This window comes from Globicephala melas, chromosome 1 (genome assembly GCF_963455315.2).
Source record: "Globicephala melas chromosome 1, mGloMel1.2, whole genome shotgun sequence".
NCBI classification, from domain to species: domain Eukaryota; kingdom Metazoa; phylum Chordata; class Mammalia; order Artiodactyla; family Delphinidae; genus Globicephala; species Globicephala melas.
The window spans coordinates 160,508,011-160,533,898 of record NC_083314.1 but is presented as its reverse complement, the minus strand read 5'-3'; the positions used below and the strand labels follow the sequence as shown (position 1 = coordinate 160,533,898).

Here is a 25,888-nt window from a genome sequence, read left to right as displayed (position 1 = left end):
GTGTCTTTATTCCCGTCTTACCCTTAAGTTCTTCATGACATTTTTTTTTCTTAGATTCCATATCTATATGTTAGCATACGGTATTTGTTTTCTCTTTCTGACTTACTTCACTCTGTATGACAGACTCTAGGTCCATCCACCTCACTACAAATAACTCAATTTCGTTTCTTTTTATGGCTGAGTAATATTCCATTGTATATATGTGCCACATCTTCTTTATCCATTTATCCAATGATGGACACAGGTTGTTTCCATCTCTGGGCTATTGTAAATAGAACTGCAATGAACATTTCGGTACATGACTTTTTTGAATTATGGTTTTCTCAGGGTATATGCCCAGTAGTGGGATTGCTGGGTCATATGGTAGTTCTATTTGTAGTTTTTTAAGGAACCTCCATACTGTTCTCCATAATGGTTGTACCAATTCACATTCCCACCAGCAGTGCAAGAGTGTTCCCTTTTCTCCACACCCTCTCCAGCATTTATTGTTTCTAGATTTTTTGATGATGGCCATTCTGACTGGTGTGAGATGATATCTCATTGTAGTTTTGATTTGCATTTCTCTAATGATTAATGATGTTGAGCATTCTTTCATGTGTTTGTTGGCAGTCTGTATATCTTCTTTGGAGAAATGTCTATTTAGGTCTTCTGCCCATTTTTGGATTAGGTTGTTTGTTTTATTGTTACTTTGCTTCATTTGCAAATATTTCTCCCATTCTGAGGGTTGTCTTTTGGTCTTATTTATGGTTTCCTTTGATGTGCAAAAGCTTTGAAGTTTCATTAGGTCCCATTTGTTTATTTTTGTTTTTATTTCCATTTCTCTAGGAGGTGGGTCAAAAAGCATCTTGCTGTGATTTATGTCATAGAGTGTTCTGCCTATGTTTTCCTCTAAGAGTTTGATAGTTTCTGGCCTTACATTTAGGTCTTTAATCCATTTTGAGCTTATTTTTGTGTATGGTGTTAGGGAGTGATCTAATCTCATACTTTTACATGTACCTGTCCAGTTTTCCCAGCACCACTTATTGAAGAGGCTGTCCTTTCTCCACTGTACATTCCTGCCTCCTTTATCAAAGGTAAGGTGACCATATGTGCATGGGTTTATCTCTGGGCTTTCTATCCTGTTCCATTGATCTATCTTTCTGTTTTTGTGCCAGTACCATACTGTCTTGATTACTGTAGCTTTGTAGTATAGTCTGAAGTCAGGGAGCCTGATTCCTCCAGCTCCGTTTTTTGTTCTCAGGATTGCTTTGGCTATTCGGAGTCTTTTGTGTTTCCATACAAATTGTGAAACTTTTTGTTCTAGTTCTGTGAAAAATGCCAGTGGTCGTTTGATAAGGATTGCATTGAATCTGTAGATTGCTTTGGGTAGTAGTGTCATTTTCACAATGTTGATTCTTCCAATCCAAGAACATGATATATCTCTCCATCTATTTGTATCATTTTTAATTTCTTTCATCAGTGTCTTATAATTTTCTGCATACAGGTCTTTTGTCTCCTTAGGTAGGTTTATTCCTAGATATTTTATTCTTTTTGTTGCAGTGGTACATGGGAGTGTTTTCTGAATTTCACTTTCATATTTTTCATCATTAGTGTATAGGAATGCAAGAGATTTCTGTGCATTAATTTTGTATCCTGCTACTTTACCAAATTCATTGATTAGCTCTAGTAGTTTTCTGGTAACATCTTTAAGATTCTCTATGTATGGTATCATGTCATCTGTAAACAGTGACAGGTTTACTTCTTCTTTTCCAATTTAGATTCCTTTTATTTCTTTTTCTTCTCTGATTGCTGTGGCTACGACTTCCAAAACTATTTTGAATAATAGTGGTAAGAGTGGACATCCTTGTCTTGTTCCTGATCTTAGAGGAAATGCTTTCAGTTTTTCACCATTGAGAATTATGTTTGCTGTGGGTTTGTCATATATGACATTTCTTATGTTGAGGTAGCTTCCCTCCATCCCCACTCTGGAGGGTTTTTATCATAAATGGGTGTTGGATTTTGTCAAAAGCTTTTTCTGCATCTATTGAGATGATCACATGGTTTTTATTCTTCAGTTTGTTAATATGATGTATCACATTGACTGATTTTTGTATGTTGAAGAATCCTTACATCCCTAGGATAAATCCCACTTGATCATGGTGTATGATCCTTTTAACGTGTTGTTGGATTCTGTTTGCTAGTATTTTGTTGAGGATTTTTGCATCTATGTTCATCAGTGATATTGGTCTGTAGTTTTCTTTTTTTGTAGTATCTTTGTCTGGTTTTGGTATCAGGGTGGTGGTGGCCTCATCAGATGAGTTTGGGAGTGCTCCTTCTTCTGCAATTTTTTGGAACAATTTGAGAAAGATGGGTGTTAGCTCTTCTCTAAATATTTGATAGAATTCACCTATGAAGCCATCTGGTCCTGGACTTTTGTTTGTTAGAAGATTTTTTTTTTTTTTCACAGCACGTGGGCCTCTCACCCCTGTGGCCTCTCCCACTGTGGAGCACAGACTCCGGACGTGCAGGCCCAGCAGCCATGGCCCACGGGCCCAGCCGCTCCGCAGCACGCGGGGTCCTCCCGGACCGGAGTACGAACCTGTGTTCCCTGCATCGGCAGGCGGACTCCCAACCACTGCGCCACCAGGGAAGCCCTAGAAGATTTTTAATCACAGCTTCAATTTCATTACTTGTGATTTGTCTGTTCATATTTTCTATTTCTTCCTGGTTCAGTCTTGGAAAGTTATACCTTTCTAAGAATTTGTCCCTTTCTTCCAGGTTGTCCATTTTATTGGCATAGAGTTGCTTGTAGTAGTCTCATATGATGCTTTGTATTTCTGCAGTGTCTGTTGTAACTTATTCTTTTTCATTTCTAATTTTATTGATTTGAGTCCTCTCCCTCTTTTTCTTGATGAGTTTGACTAAAGGTTTATCAATTTTGTTTATCTTCTCAAAGAACCAGCTTTCTGTTTATTGATCTTTGTCATTGTTTTCTTTGTTTCTATTTCATTTATTTCTGCTCTGATCTTTATGATTTCTTTCCTTCTGCTAACTTTGGGTTGTGTTTGTTCTTCTTTCTCTAGTTCCTTTAGATGTAATGTTATATTGTTTATTTGAGATTTTTCTTGTTTCTTGAGGTAAGATTTTATTGCTATAAACTTCCCTGTTAGAAATGCTTTTGCTGCATCCCATAGCCTTTGGATCATCGTGTTTTCATTGTCATTTGTCTCTAGGTATTTTTTGATTTCCTCTTTGATTTCTTCAGTAATCTCTTTGTTATTTATTAACGTATTGTTAGGCTCCATGTGTTTCTGTTTTTTACGTTTTTTCCCCTGTAATTGATTTCTAATTTCATAGTGCTGTGGTAAGAAAAGATGCTTGATATGATTCCAATTTTTTTAAATTTACTGAGGCTTTATTTGTGATCCAAAATGTGATCTATCCTGGAGAATATTACATGTGCACTTGAGAAGAATGTGTAATCTGCTGTTTTCGGATGGAATGTCCTATAAATATCAATTAAGTCCATCTTGTTTAATGTGTCATTTAAAGCTTGTGTTTCCTTATTAATTTTCTGTCTGGATGATCTGTCCATTGGTGTAAGTGAGGTGTGAAAGTCCCCCACTATTATTGTGTCACAGTCAATTTCTTCTTTTAGAGCTGTTAGCATTTGCCTTATATATTGAGGTGCTCCTATGTTGGGTGCATATATATTTATAATTGTTCTATCTTCTTCTTGGATTGATCCCTTGATCATTATGTAGTGTCCTTCCTTGTCTCTTGTAACATTCTTTATTTTAAAGTCTATTTTATCTGATATGAGTATTGCTACTAAAACTTTCTTTTGATTTCCATTTGTGTGGAATATCTTTAACCATCACCTCACTTTCAGTCTGTATGTGTCCCTAGGTCTGAAGTGAGTCTCTTGTAGATAGAATATATATGGGTCTTCTATTTGTATCCATTCAGTGAGCCTGTGTCTTTTGGTTGGAGCATTTAATCCATTCACATTTAATGTAATTGTCGATATGTATGTTCCTAGTACCATTTTCTTAATTGTTTTGGGTTTGTTTTTGTAGGTCCTTTTCTTCTCTTGTGTTTCCCACTTAGAGAAGTTCCTTTAGCATTTGTTGTAGGACTGGTTTGGTGGTGCTGAATTCTATTAGCTTTTGCTTGTCTGTAAAGCTTTTGATTTCTCCATCAAATGTGAATGAGATCCTTGCCAGGTAATCTTGTTTGTAGGTTCTTCCCTTTTATCAGTTTAAATATATCATGCCACTCCCTTCTGTCTTGTAGAGTTTCTGCTGAGAAATCAGCTGTTAACCTTATGGGAGCTCCCTATGTTGTCATTTTTCCCTTGTTGCATTTTTTTTTTTTTTTTTTTTTTGCAGTATGCAGGCCTCTCACTGTTGTGGCCTCTCCCGCTGCAGAGCACAGGCTCCAGACACACAGGCTCAGTGTCCATGGCTCACAGGCCCAGCCGCTCCGCAGCATGTGGGATTTACCTGGACCGAGGCACAAACCCATGTCCCCTGCATCGGCAGGCGAACTCTTAACCACTGCACCACCAGGGAAGCCCCCTTGTTGCATTTTATAATTTTTCTTGGTCTTTAATTTTTGTCAGTTTGATTACTCTCTGTCTTGGTGTGTTTCTCCTTGGGTTTATCCTGCCTGGGACTCTCTGTGCTTCCTGGACTTGGGTGGCTATTTCCTTTCCCATGTTAGTGAAGTTTTCAACTATAATCTCTTCAAATGTTTTCTCAGGTCCTTTCTCTCTGTCTTCTCATTCTGTGACCTCTATAATGTGAGTGTTGGTGCATTTAATGTTGTCCCAGAGGTCTCCTGGGCAGTCTTCATTTCTTTTCATTCTTTTTTCTTTATTTTGTTCTGTGGCAGTGAATTCCACCATTCTGTCTTCCAGGTCATTTATCTGTTCTTTTGCCTCAGTTATTCTGCTACTGATTCTTTCTAGTGTATTTTTCATTTAAGTTATTGTATTGTTCATCTCTGTTTATTTGTTCTTTAATTCTTCTAGGTGTTTGTTAAACATTTCTTGCATCTTCTCCATCTTTGCCTCCATTCTTTTTCCAAGGTCCTGGATCATCTTCACTATCATTATTCTGAATTCTTTTTCTGGAAGATTGCCTATCCCCACTTCATTTAGTTGTTTTTCTGGGGTTTTATCCTGTTCCTTCATCTGATACATAGTCCTCTGCCTTTTCATTTTGCCTCTCTTTCTGTGAATGTGGTTTTCATTCCACAGGCTGCAGGATTGTAATTCTTCTTGCTTCTGCTGTCTGCCTTCTGGTGGATAGGCTATCTAAGAGGCTTGGGCAAGCTTCCTGATGGGAGGGACTTGTGGTGCATAGAGCTGGGTGTTGCTCTGGTGAGCTGAGCTCAGTGAAACTTTAATCCAATTGTCTGCTGATGAGTGGAGCTGAGTTCCCTCCCTGTTGGTTGTTTGGCCTGAGGTGACCCAGCACTGGAGGCTACAGGCTCTTTGATGGGGCTAATGGTGGACTCCGGGAGGGCTCATGCCACAGAGTACTTCCTAGAACTTCTGCTGCCTGTGTCCTTGTCCCCACAGTGAGCCACAGCCACCCCCTGCCTCTGCTGGAGACCCTCCAACATTAGCAGGTAGGTCTGGTTCAGTCTCTTATGGGGTCACTGCTCCTTCCCCCTGGGTCCTGATATGCATACTACTTTGTGTGTGCCTTCCAAGAGTGGAGTCTCTGTTTCCCCCAGTCCTGTGGAAGTCCTGCAATCAAATCCCATTAGTCTTCAAATCTGATTCTCTGGGAATTCGTCCTCTGATTGCTGGACCCCCAGATTGGTATGCCTGACATAGGGCTCAGAACCTTCACTCCAGTAGGTGGGCTTCTGTGGTATAACTGTTCTCCAGTTTCTGAGTCACCCACCCAGCAGTTATGAGATTTGATTTTATTGTGATTGCGCCCCTTATACCACCTCATTGTGGCTTCTCCTTTGTCTTTGGATATGAGGTATCTTTTTTGGTGAGTTCCAGTGTCTTCCTGTCGATGATTGTTCAGCAGTTAGTTGTAATTCCAGTGCTCTCACAAGAGAGAGTGAGTGCACGTCCTTCTCCTCTGCCATCTTGAACCAATGTCACAGCCAATTTAAAGTAGGCCTTTTCTACTTTCAAGTATACCAAGGTATCAAAGGCTGAAGCTAGCAGAGGGAAAAAATCATTCTTGTCCTGAGGAACTGGTCTGTGGCCTCATTTCTGATCATCTGTGTTTTGTAACTTCCATATTTGACTTTTTGCCTGGACTTCTGGGAAGCTAAGTATGGTTCTGCTCCCAGTTCCAGTGTGTGGGTTTTTCCCACACCACCAAGCAACTCTGGGACATCAGCAGGCTGTCCTACAATTCTACTCAATTCTGACATGATCTATCAAGTGATACCATTAGATCCCACAGGTTAATGGCTCAGTCCTACAAAACTGCCCCCCACCCTGACACCAATCACAAGTCCAAGTTGTCACCTGTGCTTCCAACTGACCAACTATAGATTGGAGGTTTCAACAACCCCTTCCTTGGATTCAATCAATTTGCTAGAGTGGCTCACAGAAACATTTTACTTACTAGGTTACTGGTTTATTATAAAAGGCTATAACCCAGGAAGAGCCAGATGGAAAATATCCACAGGGCAAGGTACATGGGAAGGGACTTGGAGCTTCCATGCCCTCTCTGGACATACCACTCTCCAAGTATCAACACAGTTAACTGGAAGCTCTCCAAACTCTGTCCTTTGCATCTTTACAGTGACTTCATTACATAGGCATGACTGATTAAATCACTGGCCATTGGTGATTGATTCCATCTCCAGCCCTGCTCCCCTCCCCTGAGGTCAGGTGCGTGAGACTAAAAGTTCCAACCTTCTAATCACCCAGCTGATTCTCCAAGCAACCAACAACCCCCATCTTTAGATGCAGTCCAAAACTCACCTCATTAACATAACAAAAGAGCACTTTGTCTCTCTCATCACTTAGGAAATTCCAAATATTTTAGGAGCTTAGTGCCAGAAATGGGGACAATATCTATTTCTTATTTATATCTATATTTCTTATTATAAATCACAATATAACACTGTCAAGCTTTGCTGTTGTCATGTTTAGTTTCTCTTTTATCCTTGGTCCCAAATTTTCCTTAGTGTCCATCCTTCACTAAAACAATTGAATATGTATGTTGTAGACAAAGTGCAGCACAGACTTTCATCAGCCTTCTCAGCCTCTTTACTGCCTTTGACTAGGTTAGTCCCACGGCCCTTCCCCCAGCCTCCTTTTTTGCTTTTTCTAACACATGGTACTCCAGCTAGTTTTCTTCCTACATTTCTATCCTTTCTTTCTGGGTCCCCTTTTCCCAATGTAGAAATTTCCTTGCCTGAAACATTTGCTCTCTTTTCATATGTGTCCAGTGGTGTCTAGAAAGCTAGGATGGTCCAAAAGCCATCTTGTCACATCAACAAAGTTTATCTTAAGTCCACTCTAGAGTTACTTATTCTTTTTTTTAATTTTTATTTTATATTGGAGTATAGTTGATTAACAATGTTGTGTTAGTTTCAGATGTACAGCAAAGTGATTCAGTTATACATATATCTATTCTTTTTCAAATTCTTTTCCCATTTAGGTTATTACATAATATTGAGCAGCGTTCCCTGTGCTATACAGTAGGTCCTTGTTGGTTATCTATTTTAAATATAGCAGTGTGTACATGTCAATCCCAAACACCCAATCTATCCGTCCCCCCCAACCCTTCCCCTCTAGTAACCATAAGTTTGTTCTCTAAGTATGTGTGAGTCTGTTTCTGTTTTGTAAGTAACTTCATTTGTAACATTCCATTTTTAAATTATGCATATAAGAGATATCATATGATATTTGCCTTTCTCTGTCTGACTTCACTTAGTATGATAATCTCCAGGTCCATCCATGTTGCTGCAAATGGCATTATTCGTTCCTTTTAATGGCTGAGTAATATTCCATTGTATATATGTACCACCTCTTTTTTATCCATTCATCTGTCAATGGACATTTAGGTTGCTTCCCTGTCTTGGCTATTGTAAACAGCACTGCAATGAACATTGGGGTGCATGTATCCTTACAAGCAATTTTTTTCTCCAGATATATGCCCAGGAGTGGGATTGCTGGATCATATGATAGCTCTATTTTTGTTTATTAAGGAACCTCCATACTGTTCTCCACAGTGCCTGTACCAATTTACATTCCCACCAACTGTGTAGGAGGGTTCCCTTTTCTCCACACCCTTAGAGTTACTTATTCTGATGCCCATTCTCTCAACCTGCCCAGACTCATTTTATTTTTTAGCCTATTATGTAATATTTAAGGTAGACAAAAGGTTTAAAAATAATGCAATGAATGTTGTGCACCCTATCCAGCTTAAGCAATAAAACATGGCTACAGAGGTAATGCTTTCTACCTCCAGCTCATTTTCAATTATTAGAAGAAGTGGGGAGGGAGTCAATATGGCATACTAGGAGGATGTGGAACTCGTGTCTCCACACAACTAGGGCACCTACCAGGCACCAGTGGGGGACCACGGACACCTAAGGGGACGGGAGGAACCCCCAGTGACCGGGTAGGACATGGGGCATGGGGGGAGTGAAGGGGGAGGAGAAGTGTAGGCAGGAAGGGACTGGCGCCCCAAGGGGTGGCTGGGGGAGGGGAAGGGTTTCCCACAGCCGAAGGGGGAAATTGGGGAACCACTGGGAGGGCAGAGGATCAAAAGGGAGCATGGCCAGGTTTCCCCTGCCCACTTGGTCCCCCAGTAACCTGCTGAGATCCCAGGCCTGATCCTCTGCCCACCAAGGCCCCCTCCAGCCGGGCATGTCCTGAGGGAGTGAGAGGGAGGGAAGAGGGAGCAAAAGTAACGGCTGGACCTCCAGGACAGCACCCCTGAGGGATGGCTGGGGGAGGGGAGGAGCTCCTATACCCAGCAGGACCCACCCACGTTCGGGGTCCAGCGGCAATGGGGGAGACCCTGGGGGAGGGAATGCAGCCAGTGCTTTCCCTGTCCATTTAGGCACTGGGGAGCCTGTTGGGATCCTGGGCTTAATCCTCTGCCCTCAGAGCCTCTCTCCTGCCGCACAGAACACAAGCCCTGTCCCTACACCCCCAGCCAGGGCCCTACCTCTACATTCGGAGACCCCCTCCAACGATCTGGGCCTAAACCCCACCCACACACCCTCACTCAGGTCCCTACCTCCGAACTCTGGAACTCCACACTCCATAGGCCTTCCTTGCAACCGGCTGCCTCTCCCCTTCTGAGCAGGTCCTCAGCAGAGGCCCCGCCCCATGCTTGAACATAGCCCCACCTAGGCCCCGCCCCACAGAGCCTTTTCCGGCTCCATGGGTCCTGAGCCTAGGCCCTGCCCCACGCTCAAACGTGAGCCCCCCACCCACCTAGGTCCTGCTGCAGCCTAAGTTCCACCCCCGCCTAAACGCTGCCCCCATAGCCAAGCCTTTTTTTTTTTTTCCTCTTTTAGATTGGGGCTCTGTTTTACCTTGTTGATTCATTGTTGCTCATTCTTTTATATTTTTATTTTTCCTAATAAATCTTTTATTTTTCTACTTTTATTTTATTCTTTATACTTTGTTATTGCTCTCTCCATTTGGTTTGTTTCCCCCCACCCCTTTATTTATTTCCTTTTTTCTGTTCAGGTTTTGCTATACTTTGTTGCAATTGTTTCAATTATAGTTTTATTTTTCCTAATATATTTTCTATCTTTCTAATTTTATTTTGTTTTTTATTCTTTGATATTGTACTGCTTTCTTTCTTTCTTTCTTTTTTTACCATGCCACAAAGTATGCAGGATCTTGTTTCCCAGGCCAGAGGTCAGGTCTGAGCTCCTGTGGTGGGAGCTCCGAGTCCAAAGCTCTGGACTAACAGAGAACCTCAGAACCCAGGGAATATTAATTGGAGTGAGGTCTCCAAGAGTTCCTAACCCAGCTCCATCCAACTGCCTGCAAACTCTAGTGCTAGACGTCTCAGGCCAAACAATCAGTAAGACAGGAACACAGCACCACCCATCAAAAAAAAAATGAAATGACAAAACAATATGTTACAAAAAAAGGAGCAATGTAAAAACTTACAAGACCAAATAAATGAAGGAAAAATAGGCAAACTACCTGAAAAAGAATTCAGAGTACTGATAGTAAAGATGATCCAAAATCTCGGAAATGGAATGGAGAAAATACAAGAAATATTTAACAAGGATCTAGAAGAACTAAAGAACAAACAAACAGTGACAAACAACACACTTACTGAAATTAAAAATACTCTAGAAGGAATCAATAGCAGAATAACTGAGGCAGAAGAATGGATAAGTGACCTGGAAGATAAAATGGTGGAAATAACTACCAGGGAGAAGAATAAGAAAACAGAATTGAAGACAATCTCAGAAACCTCTGGGAAAACATTGAACGCACCAACATTCGAATTATAGGGGTTCCAGAAGAAGAAGAGAAAAAGAAAGGGTCTGAGAAAATATTTGAGGAGATTATAGTCAAAAACTTCCCTGACATGGGAAAGGAAATAGTCAATCAAGTCCAGGAAGCACAGACAGTACCATACAGGATAAACCCAAAGAGAAACATGCCAAGACACATATTAATCAAACTATCAAAAATTAAATACAAAGAAAAAATATTAAAAGCAGCAAGGGAAAAGCAACAAATAACATACAAGGGAATCCCAATAAGGTTAACAGCTGATCTTTCAGCAGAAACTTGGCAAGCCAGAAGGAAGTGGCAGGACATATCTAAAGTGATGAAAGGAAAAACCTACAACAAAGATTACTCTACCCAGCAAGGATCTCATTCAGATTCGATGGAGAAATTAAAACCTATGCAGATAAGCAAAAGTTAAGAGAATTCAGCACCACTGGCCTTCCCTGGTGGCACAGTGGTCAAGAATCCACCTGCCAGTGCAGGGGAAACGGGTTTAAGCCTTGGACCAGGAAGATCGTACATGCAGCGGAACAAGTAAGCCCATGTGCCACAACTACTGAGGCCACATGCTGCAACTACTGAAGCCCAGGCACCTAGAGCCCATGCTCCACAACAAGAGAAGCCACCGCAATGAGAAGCCCGTGTACCACACAGAGAGTAGTCCCCCACTCACCACAACTAGAGAAAGCCTGCACACAGCAACAAAGACCCAACACAGCCAAAAATAAAATAAATAAATTTTTTAAAAAAGAGAGAGAGAATTCAGCACCACCAAACCAGCTCTACAACAAAGGTTAAAGGAAATTCTCTAGGCAGGAAACAAAAAAGAAGGAAAAGACCTACAAAAACAAACCCAAAACAATTAAGAAAATGGTAGTAGGAACATACATATCTATAATTACCATAAATGTGAATGGATTAAATGCTCCAACCAAAAGACATAGACTGGCTGAATGGATACAAAAACAAGACCCATATATATAATGTCTACAAGAGACCCACTTTGGACCTAGGGACACATACAGATTGAAAGTGAGGAGATGGAAAAAGATATTCCATGCAAATGGAAATCAAAAGAACGCTGGAGTGGCAATTCTCATATTAGACAAAATAGTCTTTAAAATAAAGACTATTACAAGAGACAAAGAAGGACACTACATAATGATCAAGAGGCCAATCCAAGAAGACATAACAATTGTAAATAGTTATGCATCCAACATAGGAGCACCTCAATACATAAGGCAAATGCTAACAGCCATAAAAGGGGAAATCGACAGTAACACAATCATAGTAGGGGACTTTAACATCCCACTTCCACCAATGGACAGATCATCCAAACTGCAAATAAATAAGGAAACACAAGCTTTAAATGACACATTAAACAAGATGGACTTAATTGATATTTATAGGATATTCCATCCAAAAACAACAGAATACACCTTCTTCTCAAGTGCTCATGGAACATTCTCCAGGGTATATCTTGGGTAACAAATTAAGCCTTGGTAAATTTAAGAAAATTGAAATGGTATCAAGTATCTTTTCTGACCACAATGCTATGAGACTAGATATCAATTACAGAAAAAAATTATAAAAAATACAAACACATAGAGGCTAAACAATACACTACTAAATAACCAAGAGGTCATGGAAGAAATCAAAGAAGAAATAAAAAAATACCTAGGAACAAATGACAATGAAAACACAATGACCCAAAACCTATGGGATGCAGCAAAAGCAGTTCTAACAGGGAAGTTTATAGCAATACAATCCTACCTCAAGAAGCAAGAAAAATCTCAAATAAACAACCTAACATTTCACCTAAAGCAATTAGAGAAAGAAGAACAAAAAAAAAAAAAACCAAAATTAGCAGAAGGAAAGAAATCATAAAGATCAGATCAGATATAAATGAAAAAGAAATGAAGGAAACAATAGCAAAGATCAATAAAATAAAAGCTGGTTCTTTGAGACAATAAACAAAATTGATAAACCATTAGCCAGATTCATCAAGAAAACAAGGGAGAAGATTCAAATCAACAGAATTTGAAATGAAAAAGGAGAAGTAACAACTGACGCTGCAGAAATACAAAGGATCATGAGAGATTACTACAAGCAACTCTATGCCAATAAAATGGACAACCTGGAAGAAATGGACAAATTCTTAGAAAAACACAACCTTCTGAAACTGAACCAGGAAGAAATAGAAAATATAAACAGACCAATCACAAGCACTGAAATTGAAACTGCGATTAAAAATCTTCCAACAACAACAACAACAAAAACTTCCAACAAACAAAAGTCCAGGACCAGACGACTTCGCAGGTGAATTCTATTAAACATTTAGTGAAGAGCTAACACCTATCCTTCTCAAACTCTTCCAAAATATAGCACAGGGAGGAACACTCCCAAACTCTTTCTATGAGGCCACCATCACCCTAATACCAAAACCAGAAAAAGATGTTACAGAAAAGAAAACTACAGGCCAGTAGCTCTGATGAACATAGATGCAAAAATCCTCAACAAAATACTAGCAAACAGAATCCAATAGCACATTATAAGGATCATACACCATGATCAAGTAGGGTTTATCCCAGGAACGCAAGGATTCTTCAATATATGCAAATCAATCAATGTGGTACCTCGTATTAACAAATTGAAGGATAAAAAACATATATAATCTCAATAGATGCAGGAAAAGCTTTTGACAAAATTCAACACCCATTTATGATAAAAACTCTCCAGAAAGTAGGCATAGAGGGAACTTACCTCAACATAATAAAGGCCATATATGACAAATCCACAGCCAACATCATTCTCAATGGTGAAAAACTAAAAGCATTTCCTCTAAGATCAGGAACAAGACGAGGTTGCCCACTCTCACCACTATCATTCAACATATTTTTGAAAGTTTTAGCTACAGCAATCAGAGAAGAAAAAGAGATAAAAGGAATCCAAACTGGAAAAGAAGTAAAACTGTCACTGTTTGCAGATGACATGATACTATACATAGAGAACCCTAAAGATGTTACTAGAAAACTACTAGAGCCAATCAATGAATTTGATAAAGTAGCAGGGTACAAAATTAATGCACAGAACTCTCTTGCATTCCTATACACTAATGATGAAAAATCTGAAAGAGAAATTAAGAAACACTCCCATTTACCATTGCAACAAAAAGCATAAAATACCTAGGAATAAACCTACCAAAGGAGACAAAAGACCTGCATGCAGAAAACTATAAGACACTGATGAAGGGTAGTTTTATTTTATTTTATTTTATTTTATTTTATTTTATTTTATTTTATTTTATTTTATTTTATTTTATTTTATTGACAGTGAAATAATTCTTTATTTGGGCCAGTTGGGAGAGGGCAGGCGAGGCTAAGCTGGACCCCCATGGGGGGTGGCACCCAGGAGCTCCTCAGGGGGCCAGCCCCTGTGCCCCTTGGCTGTGTCACAGGAGCAGCCACAGGCAGCCCCCTAGACGGACGTGGTGGCTCCCTCTGTCCTTCCTACTTGTGTGACCAGGCCTCGGGGGCCCTCTGCAGGCAGTACTGGGTGGCAGGCAGTGACAAAACCAGGCTGCTGGCATGGCGCCCCATCCAGTACAGGCCGTAGCCCAGGAGGCCCAAAAAGGTGGCCTTCATGGTCAGCCAAGACACTCTGCCAGAGACGGAGAGCAGGGGGACCATCATTGTCTCCTGGATGTTGAGGTCAGTGGTCCAGTTCTTCTCGATGCCAGGGACATGGCCCATGCCCACAATGCCCACCACCATAGAGGGGACGCATTTTCTGCACTCGGCATCAGAGGCATGCAGCAGCTCCAGGCACCAGGCCGCCTGCCTCAGCATGTAGGTCAGATAGATGTCCCGCTCAGACACGGTGCAGTGCAGGTCGGGGAACTCGCCGATCATCTCAGCCATCATCTGCTCCAGGGAGTCCTGCTTGCACCACTCCACATCATCCTTGCTGATAGGGTCTGACAGGAAACATAGGCCCCAGGCCAGCTTGATCTTCTGCAAGAAGGAGAGGGTGGCAATGTCCCTCTTGAAGGTGATGGGGATAGGCTGGTCACCCAGGTGGAACTTGCAGAAAGGCACCTTGCTGGCCTCCTTGAAAACCTCCCTGAACTCACCTCCAGGGGCCATGCCCAGCTTCTCAGTGATGTGGGCGGACACCTTCAGCAGCAGCATCTGCATGAGTTCCGACATGACCCCGTTCTGCCTTATGGCCTACTGCAGCTTCTCCAGGCTGATGTCCTTGGCCTCACGCAGCAGTGTACACTAGTTCATCTTCAGCACGTCAGGCTGCACCTCCCAGATGGTCTTCACCATGTCCTTTATGCTGTCATCGCTGAAGTGCGCCATGCCCACCATGTGCACCCAGCTCCCGTCCTCGACCACCAGCTCGGTCACCAGGGAAGATGATACAAACGATAGAGAGATATACCATGTTGTTGGATTGGAAAAATCAACAGTGTGAAAATGACTATACAGATTAAACGCAATCCCTATCAAACTACCAATGGCATTTTTCACAGAACTAGAATAAAAATTTTCACAATTTGTATAGAAACACAAAAGACCCCAAATAGCCAAAGCAATCTTGAGAAAGAAAAACAGAGTTGGAGGAATCAGGCTCCCTGACTTCAGACTATACTACAAAGCTACAGAAATCAAGACAGTATGGTACAGGCACAAAAACAGAAATATAGATCAATGGGACAGAATAGAAAGCCCAGAGATAAACCCATGCACATATGGTCACCTTATCTTTGATAAAGGAGGCACGAATATACAATGGAGAAAAGACAGCCTCTTCAATAAGTGGTGCTGGGAAAACTGGACAGCTACATATACATGAATGAAATTAGAACACTCCCTAACACCATACACAAAAATAAACTCAACATGGATTAAAGACCTAAATGTAAGGTCAGACACTATAAAACTCTTAGAGGAAAACATAGGCAGAACACTCTATGACATAAATCACAGAAAGATCCTTTTTGACCCACCTCCTAGAGAAATGGAAATAAAAACAAAAATAAACAAATGGGACCTAATGAAACTTCAAAGCTTTTGCATAGCAAAGGAAACCATAAACAAGATGAAAAGACAACCATCAATCCAAAAATGGGCAGAAGACCTAAATAGACATTTCTGCAAAGAAGATATACAGATTTCCAACAAACACATGAAAGGATGCACATCACTAATCATTAGAGAAATGTAAATCAAAACTACAATGAGGGGATTCCCTGGTGGCGCAGTGGTTGAGAGTCCGCCTGCCAATGCAGGGGACACAGGTTTGTGCCCCGGTCCAGGAAGATCCTACATGCTGCAGAGCAGCTGGGCCTGTGAGCCATGGCCGTTGAGCCTGCGCATCCGGAGCCTGTGCTCCGCAACGGGAGAGGCGACAACAGTGAGAGGCCCACGTACCGCAAAAAACAAAAACAAAAACAAAACTACAATGAGCTATCATCTCACACCAGTCAGTGGCCATCATCAAAAAACCTACAAACAACAAATGCTGGAGAGGGTGCGGAGAAAAGGGAACACTCTTGCACTGTTGGTGGGAATGTAAATTGATACAGCCACTATGGAGAACAGTATGGAGGTTCCTTAAAAAACTAAAAATATAACTACCATATTACCCAGCAATCCCACTACTGGGCATATACCCTGAGAAAACCATAATTCAAAAAGAGTCATGTACCACAATGTTCATTGCAGCTCTATTTACAATAGCCAGGACATGGGAGTAACCTAAGTGTCCATCAACAGATGAATGAATAAAGAAGATGTGGCACATATATACAATGGAATATTGCTCAGCCATAAAAAGAAACGAAATTGAGTTATCCGTAGTGAGGCAGATGGACCTAAACTCTGTCATACAGAGTGAAATAAGTCAGAAAGAGAAAAACAAATACCATGTGCTAACGCATATATATGGAATCTAAAAAAAAAAAAAAAATGGTTCTGATGAACCTAGGGGCAGGACAGGAATAAAGACACAAGACCTAGAGAATGTACTTGAGAGCACGGGGAGGGAGAAGGGTAAGCTGGGTCGAAGTAAGAGAGTAACATTGACATATATACACTACCAAATGTAAAATAGATAGCTAGTGGGAAGCAGCCGCATAGCACAGCTCGGTGCTTTGCGACCACCTAGAGGGGTGGGATAAGGAGGGTGGGAGGGAGATGCAAGAGGGAGGGGATATGGGGATATATCTATGCATATAGCTGATTCACTTTGTTATACAGCAGAAACTAACACAATATTGTAAAGAAATTATACTCCAATAAAGATGTTAAAAAAAAAAAAAAAAAAAAGCAGGCAGTGACTTCCCCAGTGGTACAGTGGTTAAGAATCCGCCTGCCAATGCAGGGAACATGGGTTCGATCCCTGGTCCAGGAAGATCCCAAATGCCACAAAGCAACTAAGCCTATGTGTGCCACAACTACTGAGCCTGCGCTCTAGAGTCCATGAGCCACAACTCCTGAGCCCACGTGCCACAACTACTGAAGCCCATGCGCCTAGAGCCCGTGTTCCACAACAAGAGAAGCCACCACAATGAGAAGGCCACACACCACAATGAAGAGTAGCCCTCACTCACCGCAACTAGAGAAAGCCCTCACACAGCAATGAAGACCCAGCGCAACCAAAAATAAATAAATAAAAGCAATCATTTATTTAAAAAAAGAAGAAGAAGAAGAAGAAGCAGGCAGAGGGGTTGTATTTGAGGGTAGCCTGGGGATTGTAGCTATCATGAATAATGAACATAGGGAGCATAATTTCTGGCTTACATGTACTCCCACAGATATTTAATCTTCTCTACATTCTGATGAGGTGTCTATTGTTCTTCCCACTTAGGGATGAGTAAAAAGTTCAGAAATCATCTGATGTGATAGATGCAGTAGGAAGATATAGACCATGGAGCAGATGCTTGGGTTTCAGCTCTGTCTCCAATAAGTGCTGGCAGTGCAATACAGGCCCAGCTACTTAAATGTTCTATGCCTCTAGCTTTCTCATCTCTAAAATGGGGTAATAATATTACTTACTTCATGAGATTTTCCTAAAGATTAAATGTATGCTTAGAAAGAGAGCTTGGCACATTATAAGTGCACATTATAAGTGCTGTTGCTGTCACTACTACTATTACTACTGTGATTATTATTATTACCTGAATTGCCAACTAAGGAGAGCTGTATTCTCCTACATAATTCTCTGTCCCCAAGAGTCTCAAATGCCTACAGCTATAGCCAATCAGCTTCCACCACAGATTTAGCTACACCCCAGGCTCAAAATCCAATCGTCTGGTACTTAGAAGAATTTAAGAAGCCCATAGCCTGCTGTTCAAGATTCATCTTGTCAGCCTTGGTGCTTGGACCTATTCTGATCTTGTGCCCCATGAACACTGGGGATCTGTCTCATCCATTTTCCCAAGGCTATGAGGGACCGAGGTGCAGGGGGTGTCCTGCAAGCAGCAAGCTAACCACCTGCTGAGACTACTCCATCCTGGCACGTCCTTGCCTGGCTGGTGCAACACCCTTGAGCTTCTGATCATACCACCACCAAGTGAATCTCCTTCCCTGGTAAACATGCCTGCCCTCTGGATCTGAGACCTCCCTGGCCTACATCAGCCCACCACTAACTAGGTCTTCTTCCAACAAGAGTCACCCAGTTTGGGAATGGCATTTCTTCATTTCTACCAAGTTCCACTTTCCCTTTTAACTACATAATTTGATGTTTTTTTAAATCAATGGCCTCTTGCTAATCAACCTCCTGCCTTGGCATTTGTGCACTGAGCTTATACAGCAATCCAAAGCACTAGGCTACGTTAGGCCTTCACACAAATGCAATTGCACTTTTACTGCTGCCATAATTTTGAGTTGCTGAGTAACGAGACTGATTTCTCAGAGAAGTGAAAGGCAAATATGTGGCCACTCAGCAGCCAACTTCTTCTTCTTTTTTTTTTTTTTTAATTTTATTTTTGGCTGTGTTGGGTCTTTGCCGCTGTGCAGGCTTTCTCTAGTTGCGGTAAGCAGGGGCTACTCTTTGCTGTGGTATGTGGGCTTCTCATTGCAGTGGCTTCTCTCGTTGTGGAGCACGGGCTCTAGGCGCATGGGCTTCGGTAGTTGCAGAATGTGGGCTCAGTAGTTGTGGCGCACGGGCTTAGTTGCTCCGCGGCATGTGGGATCTTCCCAGACTAGGGCTCGAACCCGTACCCCCTGCATTGGCAGGCGGATTCTTAACCACTGCGCCACCAGGGAAACCCATCAGCAGCCAACTTCTATTTCTTTATAATTTAGTGCCACCAAGGACTATGTCTCGTTTTTCCTCCTTTCTGGTCACAGCAACCTCAACTGTCGAGAATAGCTGGGTGGTGTTCAACCCAAGCAAGCTACACCTAGTCCTACTTATTCTTTTAAAAATATACATGAAGGGGAAATACTTCCTGAAAGGTGCAAAAGGAGCTTGGCAGACTCTCTCTCTCCAGCAAAACAACTATTTAATTGGTGAAAATTATTTTTAAAAAATTATTTAAAGTCTCTAGAAATTGTCCTAAATATGTACAGCAATGGGAGAAACATTCACTCTAGAAAATCTACTAAACCTCAGTAAGAACAGTGAGAGTCTATAGTATCTGAGCCACAACTCACTCCCTTACCCCCTACCCCACAGCTCTACATTACAGAAGCTCTGCCCCAAGTCAATGTGTCCAAGAAGAAGAGGGCTCCCTCTCCCTCCAGCTCCCAGTGTGGAGCTCCTGTTTCATCTTGTCAGGGGGCAGTCCACTGGTTTTGCTCATCCCCCTCCCCAGCCCCAGGTTGCAGAAGTTCTATTCTGGTTGATGCTGCAGAGAGGACCAGTCTCCCTTCCCTCACTCAGCCCCTACTTATAGGGGAAAAGCTCTACTCTAGGCTCAGCAGGCTGAGATGACTGGGGACCCAATCACTCTATTCCCAGTTTGCCTGTAGGGAAGAGGTTTCATGTTACTAGAGATAAAGAAGGACTTTTTTTTTTTTTTTTTTTTTTTTTTTTGCGGTACGCGGACCTCTCACTGTTGTGGCCTCTCCCGTTGCGGAGCACAGGCTCCGGACGTGCAGGCTCAGCGGCCATGGCTCACGGGCCTAGCCGCTCCGTGGCATGTGGGATCTTCCTGGACCGGGACACGAACCCGTGTCCCCTGCATCGGCAGGCGGACTCTCAACCACTGCACCACCAGGGAAGCCCCAAAACTATTTTTTTAAAAATGAGAAAGAACTCAAATTAATAACCTAGTCTTTCAACTAGAAAAATAAGAGTAAACTAAACCCCTAAAAAAAAGCAGAAGGAAAGAAATAATAAAGATTAGAGCAGAAAAAATGAAATAGAGAATAGAAAAATGATTTTAAAAAAATAAAAACAAAAATTTGGTCCTTTAAAAAGACTAAGAAAATTGACAAACCTTTAACTAGAGTGACCAAGAAAAAAGCAGAGAAAGAATACTTGACACTAAAATTAGGAATGAAAATGAGAACATCCCTACCAGCCTTACAGAAATAAAAAGAATTGTAAAGGAATACTACAAATAACTTTATGCCAACAAATCAGATAAAATAGATGAAATAGGAAGTTCTTAGAAAAACACAAATTACCAAAACTGACCTGAGAAGCAATAGAAAATCTGAATATACCTGTAACAAGTAAAGAAATCAAATTTGTAATTTTAAAACTTCCCACAAGGGAAAGCCGAGGCCCAAATAAGTTCACTGGTAAATTCTACCAAAACTCAAAGAAGAATCAGTACCAATCCCTCATGAAATCTTCCTAAAAAATAGAAGAGAAACATTTCTCAATTCATTCTATGAGGTCATTACTACCCCGATATCAAAACAAAACAAAGACGTCACAAGAAAACTACATACCAGTATCCCTTACGAATATATTTGCACAAATCACTAACAAAATACTAGCAAGCTGATGTCAGCAACATGTGAAAAGGATTCTATACCATAACCAACTGAGATTTATCCCAGGAAGGCAAATTAGTTTACTCTCTGAAAATCAATTCATGTAACGCACCATATTAATAGAATAAATGGCAAAAAATATCATTTCAAAAGATGCAGAAAAATAATTTGACAGAATCCAATAACCTTTCAATATTAAAAAAAAAAAACCTCAAGAAATTATAAATAGAAGGAAACTTTTTCAACTTGCTAAAGGGATCGAAGAAAACCCACAGCATCTTACTTAACGGTGAAAGTCTGAGCGCTTTTCTCCTAATGTCAGGAACAAGACAAGGATGTCCACTCTTGCCACTTCTATTCAATATTGCACTGGGGCGGGGGGGGGGGGGCACTCAGCAAAGATGCAACACACATGATTAATTTATAAAAATGTTTTATTTCTATACATTGGCAATAAACATTATGGAAAAAATTAAGAATTCAATTCCATTTACAATAGCATGCTATTTCATACTAAGAAATAGAATGAAAAAGAATAACATAGTCAGGAAAAGGAAGTACAAGACTTGTACACTTAAAACTACAAAACATTGTTGAAAGCAATTAAAGATATAAATGAATGGAAAGACATTCCATGTTCATGGATTGGAAGGGTTAATATTAAGATAGCAATACTCACAAAATTCATCTACAGATTTAACACAACCCCTATCAAAATCCTAACTTCCTTTTTTGCAGAAACAGAAAAGCTGATCTTCAAATTCATATGCAAATTAAAGGGACCCAGAATAGCCAAAAGAATCTTGTAAAAACAAGTTGGAAGACTCACACTCCCCAAGTTCAAAACTTGCTGCAAAATTACACTGCAATCAAGACTGTGGTACTGGCATAAGGATAGATCAATGGAATGGAATTGAGGGTCTAGAAATAAATCTTTACATTTATAATCAGTTGATTTTCAACAAAAGCGGCAAGACAACTCAATGGAGAAAGAACACTCTTTCAACAAATGAAGCTGGGACAACTGGATATCCACAAGCAAATGAATAAATTTGCACTCCTACCTCAATTATATACAGAAATTGACTCAAAATGGATCATAGACTTAAATATAAGTGCTAAGTTATAAAAGTCTTAAACAAAAACATAGAAGCCAATTTGTGACTTTGGATTAAGTAATGGTTTCTAAATACTATAACAAATGTACAAGCAATAAAAGGGGGGAAAAAAGGAAATTGGACTGTATCAATATTAAGACTTTTGTGCCACAAATGATACCATCAAGAAAGTGAAAATGGCACAGGGATATTGGCTCGGTGCTTTGTGACAGCCTGGAGGGGTGGGATGGGGAGGGTGGGAGGGAGGGAGACGCAACAGGGAAGACATATGGGAACATAGGTTTATGTATGACTGATTCACTTTGTTATAAAGCAGAAACTAACACACCATTGTAAAGCAATTATACCCCAATAAAGATGTTAAAAAAAAAAAAAAATAAAATAAAATAAAATAAAATATAGGGAAAATTTCAAAAAAAAAAAAAAAAAAAAAAAAAAAAAGAAAGTGAAAAGATGACCCATGGAATGAAATAAAATATTTGCAAATCTTATACCTAATATGGGACTTATATTCAGAATATATTTTAAAATTCTTAAAACTAACAATGACAAAAACAAATAACACAGTTTTTAAGTGGGTAAGGATCTGAATAGATATTTTTCCAAGGAAGATATACAAATGATCAATAAGTGCATAAAAAGATATTCAACATCATTATTCATAGGGAAATGCAAATCAAAACCACAATTGGATACCACTTTACACCCACTACAGTGGCTATAATTTAAAATACAGGCAATGACAAACATTGGTGAGAATGTGGAGAAATTAGAAGCTGCACACATCGCTGGCAGATTTTTAAATGGTGCAGCCACTTTGCATAAGAGTTTGGCAGCTACCCAAAACATTAAATATAAAGTTACCATGTGACTCGGCAATTCCACTCCTAGGCATATACCCAAGAGAAATGAAAACATATATTCATACGCTTGTACACAAATGTTCACGGCAGCATTAGTCATAACAGCCAAAAAGTAGAAACAATCCAAATGCCCATCAACTGATGAATGGTTAAATAAAATCTGGTATATCTATATAATGAAATATTATTCCACAATAAGAACAAATAATGTACAGATACATACTACCATATGCGTGAACCTTGAAAACATTATGTTAAGTGAAAGAAGCTAGTCTCAAAAAACAACACCTTGTGTTTATATGAACTATCCATTTATATAAAATGTCCAGAAAAGTCCAGAATTGGAAAGTCTGTAGAGAGAGAAAGTATATTAGTGGTTGGGCTGGAGCAGTGGTTGGGAGGAAATGGGGAGTACTAACAGGCATGGAGTTTATTTTAGGGAGACAAAAAGTTTCTAAAATTAGATAGTGTTGATAGTTACACAAACTTGTGAATATACTAAAAAACATTGAAATCTACACTTTAAATGGTTTAATTGTGTGGCAATGTGAGTTATCTCTCAATAAAGCTGTCTAAAAATCATCATCGTTCATGTATAGGAAGACAACATTGTTAAGATGTCAGTTCTTCCCAACTTGACCTAGAGATTCAATACAATACAGTCAAAATCCCAGCAAGTTATTTTGTGGATATCAACAAAATGATTCTGAAGTTTATATGGAGAAGCAAAAGGCCTACGATAGCCAACACAATACTGAAGGAGAGCAATAAAGTCACAGGACTGACACTACTTGACTTAAAGACTTACTATAAAGCTAAAGTAATCAAGATAACATGGTATTAGTGAGAGAACAATAAATTAATGGGACAAAATAGAGAACCCAGAAATAGATCCACACAAACACAGCCAACTGATCTTTGTCAAAAGACCAAAGGCAATACAATGGAGAAAAGATAGTCTTTTCAACAAATGATGCTAGAAAAACCGGACAGCCACATGCAAAAACAAACAAAGAATTTAGACACAAACTTTACACCCTTTGCAAAATTTAACTCAAAAATGGATCACAGATATAAATGTAAAGCACAAAACTATAAAACTAGAAGATAACATAAGAGATAATCCATGTAACCATGGGCTTGGAGATGAACTTTTAGATACAACACCAAAAGCACAATCTATGAATGAAAAGAATGCCTATTAATTAAACTTCATTAAAACTAAAAATTTCTGCTCTGCAAGACACACTGTTGAATGAAAAAAAAGAAAAGCCACAATGGAAGAAAATATTTGCAAAACACATACCTGATAAATGATTTGTACTCAAAATATATGAAGAACTTTTAAAACTTAACAAGAAAAAAACTACCCACTTTAAAAATGGGCAAGAGATCTAAACAGACACCTCACCAAAGAAAACATAAAAATGGCAAATAAACATAGGAAAAGATGCTAAATATCACATGCCATTAGGGAACTGCAAATTAAAACAAGATACCACTTCACACCTATTAGAATGGCAAAATCCAAAACACTGACAACAAATATTGACAAGGATGTGGAGCAACAGGAATACTCATTAGGTTCTGGTGGGAATGCAAAATGGTACAGCCACTTTGGAAGACAGTTTAGCAGTTTCTTACAAAACCAGACATACTCTTAATACAAAATCCAGTAATTGCACTCCTTGGTATTTACCCAAATGAGTTGAAAATGTCTATCCACAGAAAAGCCTGCACACAAATGTTTATAGCAGCTTTATTCATAATTGCCAAGATAACAAATATGTCTTTCAATAGGTGAATAGTTAAACTGTAGTATATCCAAACAATGGAACACTATTCAGAGATAAAGACAAATGACCTATCAAGCCATGTAAAGACACGGAGGAAACTTAAATGCATATTGTTGAATGAAAGAAGCCAGTCTGGAAAGGTCTACATACTGTATGATTCCAACTATATGATATCTGTAAAAGGCAAAACTACAGAGACAGTAAAAAGATCAGTGATTGCCAGGAGTTGGGGAGAGGAAGGGACCAATAGGTGGAGCAAAGGGAATTTTTAGGGCAGTGAAACTATTCTTTATGATTCTATAATGGTAGATATTTGCCATTATGCATTTGTCAAGACCCATAGAACGTACAACACAAGAGTGAATCCAAATGTAAACTACGGGCTTTTGTTAATAATGATGTATAAATATTGTCATCAATTATAACAAATGTTCCAGAATAATGCAATACTTCAATAACAGGGGAAACTAGGGATGGGGAACTCTTTGTACCTTCCACTAAATTTTTCTATAAACCTAAAACTGCTCTAAAAAAATAATAAAATCTATTAATTAAAAAAGAAAAAGTTCGGGGCTTGCCTGGTGAAGTAGTGGTTAAGAATCTGCCTGCCAGTGCAGGGGACATGGGTTCGAGCCCTGGTCCGGGAAGATCCTATATGCTGCAGAGCAACTAAGCCCGTGTGCCACAACTACCGAGCCTGCACTCTAGAGCCCACCAGCCACAACTACTGAAGCCTGCACACCTAGAGCCCATGCTCCACACCAAGGGAAGCCACTGCAATGAGAAGCCCATGCACCGCAATGAAGAGTAGCCCCAGCTCGCCGCAAGAGAAAGCCCGTGCACAGCAACGAAGACCCAATGCAGCCAAAAATAAATAAATAAATACAAAAGGAAGAAAAAAGAAAAAGTTTCCCAGTCATTTCTCATGTGCAATCCTGTTGCATATCACCAATTCAAGCACACAGAGATGCTTGATTCTTGAGAGTGAGTGTTTGCTCTTATCTCTTTCCACAAGGAAACAAGTAAATAAATTATAAAATAATAATAATTTGTCATGTAATATTTGGTACATCCAAAAGAAAATACGTAATCTGGGTGTGAGTTATACAGTGTATAGTAAAGTGAATACCGCCTTAAAAACTAGGATATCATCAGTATTGCTACATCCACCTATATGCTCCTCCTCATCCTATCTCCTTCCTCCCATCAAAGGGAATAACGATTTTCCTGAGTTCTGTGTTTACCATTCCTTTGCATCTTGTGAAACAGCTTGGTGTTAGGAAGGCAGCTCTGGAACTTCACTGCCTACATCATTGCCATGGTGGTAGGCAGCTTCTAAAATGACTGCCAGTGATTCCAGCCAGCTGGCATATTTACTCCTTTGTGTAATCTCCTTCCCTTGAGCAAGGACTGGACTTGAAGGCTTGCTTCTCTTCTGAGGAGACTATGGCAACCATCATGGGATGTCATTTCCAAGACTGGGTTGCAGAAAGATTCTAGCAGCCATCTTGTTCTCTCTCTCTTGCTTTTTCTCTAGCTGGCCCTGATGGAAGCCAAGTGCCATGTTTTGAGCTGCCCTATGGTAAGAATCACATACCCTCAGTCCAACAAACCCAAGGACCTGCATCCTTCTGACAGCCACGTGAGTGAGCTTGGAAACGGATCCTCCTCTAGTTGAGCCTTGAGA

At 40.2% G+C, this 25,888-nt stretch overlaps 1 pseudogene; it reads right to left on the bottom strand.

Annotated features, from left to right (window-relative positions):
• Positions 1 to 13,974: 13,974 nt before the first annotated feature.
• Positions 13,975 to 25,888, bottom strand: part of LOC115866896 (traB domain-containing protein pseudogene) — a 69,813-nt pseudogene continuing 57,899 nt past the window's right edge.